The following is an 11,351-nucleotide window of genomic DNA, read 5'->3' as shown; positions in this document are numbered from 1 at the left end:
AAACAGAGGCGTGATGGCCATCTGTTAAAGGGGGTGCTTTGATCTGGATTTCCTGCATGGCAGAATGGGTTTGGACTGGATGGCCCTTATGGTCTCTTCCCACTCTATGATTCACTATGACTCTATTTCTCTCCGTCTGCAAAAATATCCTTGTGTTCTTCTTCCACACCTGGCTCAGCTAAACCTAGGCCTAGGTGGAACCTCTGCGCCTCGTCCATGTTTCCAGGGGGAACAGATTGGAGTGTTGGGCCTGGCTTTTGCCAGGAGCCTGGCTCGGCTACAGTCATGTGATCAGGACATTAAAATGGTCCCCAAGAACAAAGCACGCACTGAGGGAGGAGAGCGGTGTCACATTGAAAGGAGTCCCCCTGGAAACAACCACCCCTGGCTCTTTGGGACTCAAAAGAAGCCACAAACAGGAGCTAAAAACGCCCAAAAGCCAAAGGAGGGAAAGAGGGAAGCCAGGTGAGAGTTGGGGAAGGAGGCTGGGGAAGTTGGGGGACGCAAGTGTTGGGGTCCCTGGGAAGGGAGGAGGAGGGGAAGAGGGACCCTTACTTCCCAGCCAGCCCACCCCCAGGCCTGGGGCCCTGCTGCTGCCCCCCCTCAGTCTCCCTTCCGCACTGAATGCCAGGAACCAGGAGGAGGAGGAGCAGCAAAGAGGGGCTGGAGGCAGGGGACTCAGCATGGAGGGCCATCTGTGTATATTGTGTTAAGAATTACAGTGGGCCCTCTCCCCACATTCATAGAATCATAGAGCTGGAAGGGACCTCAAGGGCCATCCAGTCTAGCCCCCCTTCTGCCGTGCAGGAACTCTCAATCCTCCACTGAGGGAGAGTGTTCCACTGTCCAACAGCCCTGACTGTCAGGAAGTTCCTCCTAATGTTGAGGTGGATCCTCATCTTTCATCCATTGCTCCGGGTTCTAGTCTCTGGAGCAGCAGAAACCAACCTTGCTCCCTCCTCAACATGACATCCCTTCAAGTATTTAAACAGAGCTATCATATCACCTCTTAACCTTCTTTTCTCCAGGCTAAACATCCCCAGCTCCCTATGTCTTTCATCATAAAGCATGGTTTCCAGACCCTTCATCATTTTGGTCACTCTCCTTTGGACACACAACTTCCTTTTAAAATTGTAATGCCCAAAACTGGACACAGTATTTCAGGTGGGGCCTGACCAAAGCAGAATAGAGCGGCACTATTACTTCCCTTGATCTATTCTATACACTATACTTTTATTGATGCAGCCTAGAATCGCATTGGCCTTTTTAGGTGCAGCGTCGCACTGTTGACTCATGTTCAACTTGTGGTCTACTTGGACTCCTAGATCCCTTTCACATGTAGTTTCATTCAGCCAGGTGTCCCCCATCCTATATCTATGCACTTTATTTTCCCACCCTAAGTGCAGTACCTTACATTTCTCCGTGTTGAAGTTCGCTTTGTTAGTTTTGGCTCAGCTTTCTAATCTATTAAGGTCATTTTGGATGTTGATCCTTTCCTCTGGGGTGTTAGCTATTCCTCCTAGTTTGGTGTCATCTGCGAATTTGAAAAGTATGCCCCCAGGTCTGTCCTCCAAGTCATTGATAAAGATGTTGAATAGCACTGGGCCCAGGACAGACCCCTGTGCACCCCACTGGTCACTTCTCTCCAGGATGAAGAGAAGCCATTGCTGAGCACCCTTTGGTTCTTTCGGGTTAAGGACACAAGACACCCATCCCCCATGTGAAGGTCAAAAAACCACAAAAAATTACCTTTAGCCATTTGTAGACACCCCCCCCCCCGGTGCATCTCTGTGATCAACATCTGCCAGATGTTGTCTGTAGAATTGTTCTGGAGGACCTTCAAATGACTAAAGATGTATAGCAATAGCACTTTACATTTCTATACCACTTCATAGTGAATGTAGGACTCTCTATGCTGTTTACAATCTTTAAGCCAATTGCCTCCAACAAACAGGGTACTCTTTTTCCCTACCTAGAAAAGGATGGAAGGTTGAGTCAACCTGGAGCCCTCAAGGATCAAACACACAGCATTGTGGCTGCAGTACCAGCACTTAACCACTGCACCAGCAAGTCTCCTAAATACCTGATAATTTCAATAATAGCATAACAATGTTTTGGTTTTACAGGGTGTTGCCGCAGAGCAGTGCAGGGACATCTTTGTCCTGAGTCGGAATAAGAAGGAATAACTTTGATCCCATTGGTAGCGCCATTGGCATAAAACAGCAAAGATGGATGAGCCAGACTTAGCTGGTCCTGAAGAAGAAAGAGCCCCTGACAGCTTTGGTGCTGGGAGCATTTGGGAATTCTGGGAGAGGACAGTCCAGAAGAGGTTCCTGGGTGAGGCTGCGTCAACCTTGGATCCCTACCTGAGATCAAACTCACAACCTTCTGGCTGCAGTACCAGCATTCAACCACTGCCCTGCCAGATCTCCTTATAGAACTGTTTGATCCCAGGGCTCTGAAGAAATGTAAGATATGGCACATAGATAGAAAAAAATGAAATGCATAGATATAGGATGGGGAACACCTGGCTAAAAGAGGCTTAAGGAGTTGCCTGAAGTGAGTCTCTCATTGTGCCTCGTAGCAAGGCTAGCCTGGCAGGGAGGAAGAAGAGGAGGAAGTATCACTCTATTGATACAGGTACTGGCTTTCAGGTGAAAATTCTTGAACAGACTTTCATTCAGGGAAGAGACCTGGTTAATACCAGAGGTCCCCATAGATTTCTTCTTCTCTGTGTGTATATGTGCCTTCAAACTGCCCGTCAGCTTATGGTTTTCTTATTTAGGTGAGGAGTACTCAGAAGTGGTTTTGTGAGACGCTTCTTCTAAAATATAGCCTACAGCACCTGGTATTCTTTGTTGGTCACCCATCCAAGTACTAGCCAGGGTGAGCCTGAGAAAGGATCTTGGTGTTGAAGTAGAGAGCTTGATGAACACGTCAAGCCAGAGTGCAGATGTTGCTGAAAAGGCAAATTTCATCTTGAGGATAATTTGGGGGCAAATTTCATTTGGGGGATAAGGAGGGCTGATACTCCTTAGGTTTTGGTGCTGCTAGGATGCCTGTACCAGAATAATGCTTCTTCACACAACAATATACATTGATGGTGCTCTACAAATACCTGATAATATCAATAATAACACAACAATGTATTGGTTTTTACAGAGTGTTGCAGCAGAGCAGTTTAGGGACATCTTTGCGTTGAGGCAGAAGGAGGAAGAATAACATTGATTCTATCGGTGGCTTCTTTGGTGCAAAACAACAAAGATGGATGAACTAGACTTAGCTGGTCCTAAACGAGGAAGAGGCCCTGATGGGCTCAGTGTGGAGAATAGTGGAGAATTCTGGGAGAAGACAGTCCAGAAGAGGTTCCTAGGTGAGGACCTTGCCAGCTCAGAGATACAGCGTCAACGCTTCAGGCAGTTCTCCTTCAAGGAAGGCAAGGGGCCCCGAGAGGTTTGCAGCCGACTCCACCATCTCTGCTGTCAGTGGCTGAAGCCTGAGTGCCACTCAAAACGCAATATCCTGGACCTCGTGATCTTGGAGCAGTTCTTGACCATCCTGCCCCCGAAGATAGAGAAATGGGTCAGGGAATGTGGGGCAGAGTCCTGTTCCCAGGCGGTGGCCCTGGCAGAGGGTTTCCTCCTGAGTCAGACAGAGGCAGAGACGGAGCCAAAAGAGCCACAGGTGAGAGGTTTTCCTTCTTGTGCAAAGGTGAGCAGGTGCTGGCTCTGGGGCTTTCTGTTTTGAGCTTCAGGAGCAAAGGCCCTCTGAAGACGTTCTACTGAAATGTGTTGCCTCAGAATGCCGTGATGTGTTTAGAAGAGGAATGGACTCTACTCCAGCAAGTAGCCTGCTCATGCTGTAAGGAGTGAAACCATTTTACTGTTGCTGACTTTTTTTCTTCCCATTTTATTTTTATTCAGAGCCAACATAACAAGCTGTGTTGTGGTCACAGACTGTACATGCTGGTATAACTATAGAATATCAGTAGGTTTTAATTTTTGTGTCTCAATATTTCTAAAAAAAACCACACACACACATGGTTCAATGGGAAACCTCCTCTTATAAGTTAGAACAGGAGTTTCCAAAACTTTCCATGTTTTTGCTGTGGATACAAACTCCATGGAATTGTTTGAATTCCAGCTTATACAATAAACAAATATTAAGAAAAGTTTCATACTTCAAGGTGTTTCACTTTGTTGTGCTCTTATTTGGTATGTACCAATTTCAAGTAGGGCTAATGACCTGCTGACTTTCTCTTGACTTGGTTGTGAATAGATTTCTCATACCACACAAGTCCAGATCCCTTTAGCATTTTCTCATCCTTCTCCAAATTTCTTGCCTTGAATCCTCACTGCTGTTTTAGGCCAATGATTTTTTGGAAGATGTTCACTCTGAATTTCCTGTGGCAGAGAAGGCTCAACTGGACATATGGCAGAGCTCCCAATGGAAGGAGATCAAGCAGGAGTGTGATGGAGGGATGCCCTTGCAAGGTAAGAATGAACACTCCAGAATCCTGCGCATGTTGTTGCTGATGATGTTGTATGGCTTCAAGTCCTTTCAGAGTTATGGTGAACCTTAGGTGAAGCTTTCACAGGCTTTACTGAAATAATTTATTCAGAGGAGATTTGCCTTTGCCTTCCTCTCAGGCTGAGAGAGTGTGGCTTGCCATCCATCCAGTGGGTTTCCATGGCTGGGGATTGGAACCTTAGTCTTCAGAGTCCTAGTCCAGTACTCAAACCACTCCTCCACACTAGCTCTAATTTTCTGGAAACTACTGGACTCATTGGTCTGATGTCGAACATGCATATTCAGCTCATGATTGTGGAAATGGAGTTGTGTATACAGGTTTACTGGGCTAGCAGGTGCATCTGTAGGTGGGCATTTCATTGCAGAAAAACTGCCCTTCCACACAAAGGTTCTGTAGTATGCTCCGTGCATATCTCCACAATCAGAATTTATTTTCTTGATCCTTGATGTAGGATCTTGGCCACTATTTCATATATTTCTATTAGTATTCTAAAGTTTTTACAGAAACAAACAAAACCAGCAAAGAATGCATCTGAAAATCAGTGCAATGACATATTTAGAGTTTGTAGTTACTTGACTATCCAGCCAAAATATCTCTAATTCACATGCCAACAACTATAATAGAGTAACTTTCCTAAAAGCAATATGTGAGCAAGGAGGAGAGAGGAAACCAGTCTTTTTATTTGTGCAACTAATTAACTTTCTTGGCTCTTTCTGGTAGCCCTTCCTCTTTCAGTGATTTTTCTGTTAGCATGATGTCCCAGAGCTTTGTGTTATTCTTTACATCTGGCCTTTGCTTCCCACAACTTATGACTACTTTTATTAGAACTACACTGCAAGATAGGTCAGTGTATGTGTGTTGGTGAGAGAGTAGCTGGTTGAGGTCCCCCAGTGAATTTTATGATTTGGTGAGTACCAAAACTGGACCTTATCAAGCCCCCACCAGTATCTTGACCCTGCATCACTATTTGTTGTTGTTGCATATCTACAAGTCATTTCTGACATATAGCAGCCTGAGGTAATCCTGTGAGCCAGTGTGGTGGTGTGGTTAGTCTTTAATTCTGGGGACCAATCCCCACTCGGCCATGGAAACCCACTGAGTGACCTTGGGCAAGTCACACACTCTCAGCCTCAGGGGAAGGCAGTGACAAACCCCCTCTGATTGCAAAGAAAACCCTGTGATAAGGTCACATTAGGATTGCCGTAAGTTGGAAACTATTTGAAGGCACACAACAACACAGTTATAACAATGCAACCCTATCTGATGTAAACATATAAATATAAATATAAAATTTTATTCAGTAGAGATTTAAATGCACCTCTGAGAAATAAAAAATCCTTCATCCTAGAGAGAGAGAGAGACAAATCCTAGAGAGGCACTGAAAACTCTGTTTCTCCAACCTTCTTTCACCATCCTTCCAATACAAATGCTGCTAAAATAGTTTTAGCTGTAGAAGGGACAAAGATGAAATAGGAGCAGGATGGGCATACAGGCCTGTTCCGGACGGGCGCGTACTAGGATTAGAAGGGGCGTCACTTCCTGATTCCCCTAACCCTAGCAAACGCGGAGCACACACAAAATGGCAGCACCCATTCCACATGGGGGCCACCATGGCTACGTCATGACCGCGCCACCTCCAAACGGGGCCGTGCGGAAGTGACGTAGTGGGGTCACATGAGGGCGCCTGGGCAGCCCTTTCCGCAGCCCTGGAAGGAGCTCCATTTTGCGTCGCTGGGTGCAGCCTTTACATGGCTGCGCCAGCGACGCAGAGCAGAAAGGGGCCAAGCAGCCCCTTTCTCCTCCTCCCCGCCGCCGACGGGTGTCCTTGGGGCTTGAAGCCCCAAGGACACCCCTTTCCAGGACGCAGGAAAGCGTCCTTTTGCTGCTTCCCCGCAGCCTGGAAAGCGGCAGATCGGGGCCTCAGAGGCTGCCGCTGTGGCAGCTGAGGCCCCAATCCGGCTGGGAAAGGGCTGGATACAGGCCGCCCCAAACGGGCGGTCTGTAACGCGCCACAGTGACTTTGAAAAAAGAAGCTTTTTTGTCAAGGCTTTGTTGACCAAACTATGCCTGTACCTCTTAGTGAGCAATCTGTATTCAACTGTAAATTTAACCTCTGACACAACCATGCCTGATGCTTCTCTCCACCTTGGTCTCTCCCACAGAGGCTGGAATGGTGCCATTAATAAGGACTGAGACATCTCTTCCTCCTCTTTGCAGTGGAACAGAACCAGGTCAGGTAAGAGGAAAGATTCCTGGTATGTGAGACTTTGAAAGATCACATCTCTCTCAGCGCTAGAGGAGAATTTTGTTTCCATTTCTTTTGGATTTGTAAAAATGGTAAAAATTTGCAAGTTTCTTCATATTCCCAATGGAGAGAAGTTGAGATTTATAAAACATGAATGAGAGAGAAGCCCAGACTGACAGATATGCATATATACACCATACACAACTGAGGCTCCTATGTTTGTCAGACCTCATCCACAAAGCTCATGTTGGTGTTTGTGGAAGAATAAATCTCACCTCGGCTGCCTTTAGATTCATATCAGCCTGTGAATCAGTTTTATCCTAATTGTCACAGCTGGCAGTCATCTTTGATGTCAGGTGTTAGCAAGAACCTTTTTCTTCTGTCTCTAGGGTCTGGTAACCTTTGAGGAAGTGGCTGTGTCTTTCTCCCCAGAGGAATGGGCCCTGCTGGATCCTGATCAGAGAGTCCTACACAGGGAGTTAATGGTGGAGATCCATGGGTTCACAGCTTCTTTAGGTAAGGCTCTCTCTTTCCTTGGATGAGTATGTCTTCTGTTTTAAAATGTATTTCTAATAATAGCATAAATGGCTACAGTACTTTGAAGGGTAACCTGACTCTGCCCAAATAGGAAAGGGATGAGCCCTATATATGTAGATCATGGAAGAGACCTGTAGGATTATGGGTTGTCATAGTAAGGCTTTCTTGTTGATGATAATTTCTGTTCTAAAATGTGGTGGTGGGATTGCATATTGCTGTGAGGCAAGAGGCTATGCGGATGGTAGCAGTCCTGCTAGTAGGGTCCCCCAAGTCAAACAGGGTTTGCTGAGAAGCCAGACTAAAAGTGTCAACAGCTAGTTGGCAGCAGCAGTAGTGGGAAGGAGGTGAGACTGGTGGATGATCTTTCAGTCAGAAAAAAAAGGACAAGTACAATTAATACTGTGTCTTATGATGCAGTTAGATTCAAGCTTAAAGGACATTCAGCTGCTGGCCTGCATAGAGGTGAAAGAAAATTCTTAAACTGCACAACATCAGTAGGAAAAGAGGGAGACCACACTACAAGTGGATTGATTCACTCAAGGAAACCATGGCCCTGAGTTTGCAAGACCTCAGCAGGGCAGTTGATAACCAAAACCCTTGAAGGTCTCTCATTTGTAGGTCAGCAGGAATCAAAGTTGACCGGATAACAGAGAACATAATGAACAACAAAGGGAAAATAACAGCAGTAATGTTGCTTCTTAGTGGGAGTGGTCTCTCAACTTATGCAAGACACAAGGGGCTCTTTAAGGCAGGGCTGGGGAACAGAGGTCTCTCCAGATGCCCTTTGCCCCACACACCACATCCTCCCCGTCACACACCTGCCTATTGAAGCAGTGCCAGGGGCAATATTATGTTAGGAGATGTCTAGTATCACCTTTAAAAAAATGCATAACCGCAGGTTACATCAGCTGGGTTCCAGGCAATTTCTGTATCAGGCAAGCAGTTGCAGGTTACATACATATACATTATCCGGGTTCCAGCCCATGTCTGTTTGAGACTGGAGACTCGAGTCAAAGTGTATTCTAAACAGAGGAGGGCTTTAGGCAGAGTGAGGCAGCAACCTCAGTTGGCACATTTTGGCTGCAATCCAATATTGCCTTAGCATAGCATAAATACAGTGGGCCCTCAGTATCCACAGGGGATCCGTTGCGGATCCTCCCATGGATGCCAAAATCTGCGGCTGCTCAGGTCCCATTGGCTTCTTTTCTTTTTCATACAAATTGAAATATTTTTTCCTCTGTTTTTATTCTTTTCAGCAGAAAACTGGAGGGAAACATATGTATGTGCTAAGTATGGGAAGTTTTCCATGGAAAACATGAAACTTACTGGCCACAATCAAGCTCAACATTCAGAAAAGGAAAGTTATTTTGGAGAGGAGCCCACCAAATGCAATGTATTTGGGAATTGTCTACCCTTAAATATGGCCCTTGTGCCTTATCAGAGGATCCATGCTGGGGAAAAACCCTTTCGATGGGAAGTTTCTGTGAAAGGTTTTGATTATAAATTGTACAGTGTGAACCATCAAGAAGCCCCCATAGCAAAGAAATCACACAAATGCCCGAAATGTGGGAAATGCTTTGCTTACCATACACTGCTTATGGCACATCTGAAAGTGCACACAGACTTTGTGAGCCACTGGAAAGTACACACAGTAGAGAAACCATTCAAATACCAGGTATCTAAGAGTTTTTTTCCTCAGAAGGCAGTCCTTGTGAGGCATGAGAGTGTCCAAACAGGTGAGAAACTGTACAAATGTCAAGAATGTGGGAAAGGTTTTGTTCAAAAAGGAGGCCTTGTGAACCACCAAAGACTCCACACAGGAGAGAAGCCATACAAATGCCAGGAGTGTAGGAAATGTTTTGCTCAGAAATCAGACCTTGTGATTCATCAGAGAGCACATACAGGAGAGAAGCCGTACAAATGTCAGGAGTGTGGGAAAGATTTTGTTTCCAAGTCAAACCTTGTGAAGCACCAGCGAGTCCACACAGGAGAAAAGCCGTACAAATGTCAGGAGTGTGGAAAATGCTTTACTGAGAACTCAGCACTTTTGATCCACCAGAGATTTCACACAGGAGACAAACCCTACCGATGTCAGCAGTGTGGAAAAGGCTTTGTTTCCAATTCAGAACTTGTGAAACACCAGCGAGTGCACACAGGTGAAAAACCCTACAAATGTCTGGAGTGTGGGAAATGTTTTGCTCAGAAAGCAAACCTTGGAAATCACCAGCGAATCCATACAGGCGAGAAACCCTACCAATGTCAGGAGTGTGGAAGATGTTTTACTGAGAATTCAGCCCTTTTGATTCATCAGAGATTTCATACAGGAGAGAAACCCTACCAATGTCAGGTGTGTGGGAAAGGTTTTGCTCAAAAAATAGACTTCGTGAAGCACCAGAGAGTACACACAGGTGAGAAGCCATACAAATGTCAAGAGTGCGGAAAATGTTTCGCTCAGAAATCAAACCTTGTGAATCACCAGCGAATCCATACAGGAGTGAAACCATACAAATGTCAGGAATGTGTAAAATGTTTTGCTCAGAAAGTAAACCTTGTGAACCACCAACGAATCCATATAGGAGAGAAGCTGTACAAATACCAGGAAGGTGAAAAATGTTTTGCCCAGAAATCAGACCTTGTGAAGCACCAGGAAATCCATACAGGCGAGAAACCATACCAGTGCCAGGAGTGTGGGAAATGTTTTGGTTACAAGTCGCATTTTGTAACACATCAGAGAATCCACACAGGTGAAAAACCCTACAAATGCCAGGAGTGTGGTAAAAGTTTTGCTCAGAAAACAAACCTTGTGAAGCACCAGCGCATCCATACAGGAGAGAAACCATACAAATGCCAGGAGTGCAGAAAATGTTTTGTTCAGAAATCAGACCTTGTGAAGCACCAACGTATCCATACAGGAAAGAAACCATGCCAGGAGTGTGGCAAATGTTTTTGTTACAAATTGCATGCTTTGCTCGGAAATCAAACCTTTTGATTCATCAGAGTGTGTATACAGGTGAGAATCCCTATAAATGTCAGGAGTATGGAAAATGTTTTGCTCAGAAAGCAAACTTTATAAATCACCAGCAAAACCATACAGGAGAGAAACCATACACATGTCAGGAGTGTGACAAACATTTTGGTTATATGTTGCTTCTTTTGAGTCACCAAAGAATCCACATAGGTGAAAATCCCTACAGATGCCAAGAAAGTGAGAATTCACATCTCAACTAGCAGATAACCCATACAGGAGAGAAACTGTACTAGTGCCAGAAGTGTGGGAAATGTTTTGTTTCCAAAACAGAACCTGTGAAACCCCAGAGAATCCACACATGAGAGAAACCATACAAATGTCAGAATTATGGAAAACATTTTCCTATGAATGCAAATCTAGTGATACGTGAGAGAAACCACTTAAGAGAGTGTCAAGAATGTGTCATTGCATTGCTAGCTATTTCAAAGGCAAATACCTCTTACCATCAAATTCTTCCTGGATTCTTTGCTGGATTCTCCTTTCTTCTTATTTGAATCTATTGGTTCAGATCCTGTTATCTGGAGTAGCAAGAAAAAAACAAAATCACTCCATCATCCACATGACAGTCCTTAAGATGTTCAAAGGTCTTATTCAATTCAAAAAGGATGTTAAGAAACTCGAGCGTGTCCAAAGGAGGGCAACTAAAATGGTGAAAGGTCTGGAAACCATGCCTTATGAGGAACAATTTAGGGAGCTGGGGGTGTTTAGCTTGGAGAAGAGAAGGTTAAGAGGTGATATGATAGCCCTGTTTAAATACTTGAAGGGATGTCATATTGAGGAGGGAGCAAACTTATTTTCTGCTGCTCCAGAGACTAGAACGCAGAACAATGGATGCAAGTCCAGGAAAAGAGATTCCACCTCAACATTAGTTCAGTAAGGGCTGTTCAACAGTGGAACAAACTCCCTCGGAGTGTAGTGGAGTCTCCTTCCTTAGAGGTCTTTAAACAGATGGCCATCTGATGGGGATGCTTTGATTGAGAGTTCTTGCATGGCAGAATGGGGTTGGGCTG

At 45.1% G+C, this 11,351-nt stretch overlaps 1 pseudogene; it reads left to right on the top strand.

Moving 5' to 3' along the window:
• The first annotated feature begins 328 nt into the window (after nt 1-328).
• LOC121921824 lies at nt 329-11,055 on the top strand (annotated as a pseudogene).
• The last annotated feature ends 296 nt before the right edge of the window (nt 11,056-11,351 follow it).

The sequence above is a fragment of the Sceloporus undulatus genome, chromosome 2 (genome assembly GCF_019175285.1).
Source record: "Sceloporus undulatus isolate JIND9_A2432 ecotype Alabama chromosome 2, SceUnd_v1.1, whole genome shotgun sequence".
NCBI lineage: Eukaryota > Metazoa > Chordata > Lepidosauria > Squamata > Phrynosomatidae > Sceloporus > Sceloporus undulatus.
This window is presented reverse-complemented; position numbering and strand designations above follow the sequence as displayed.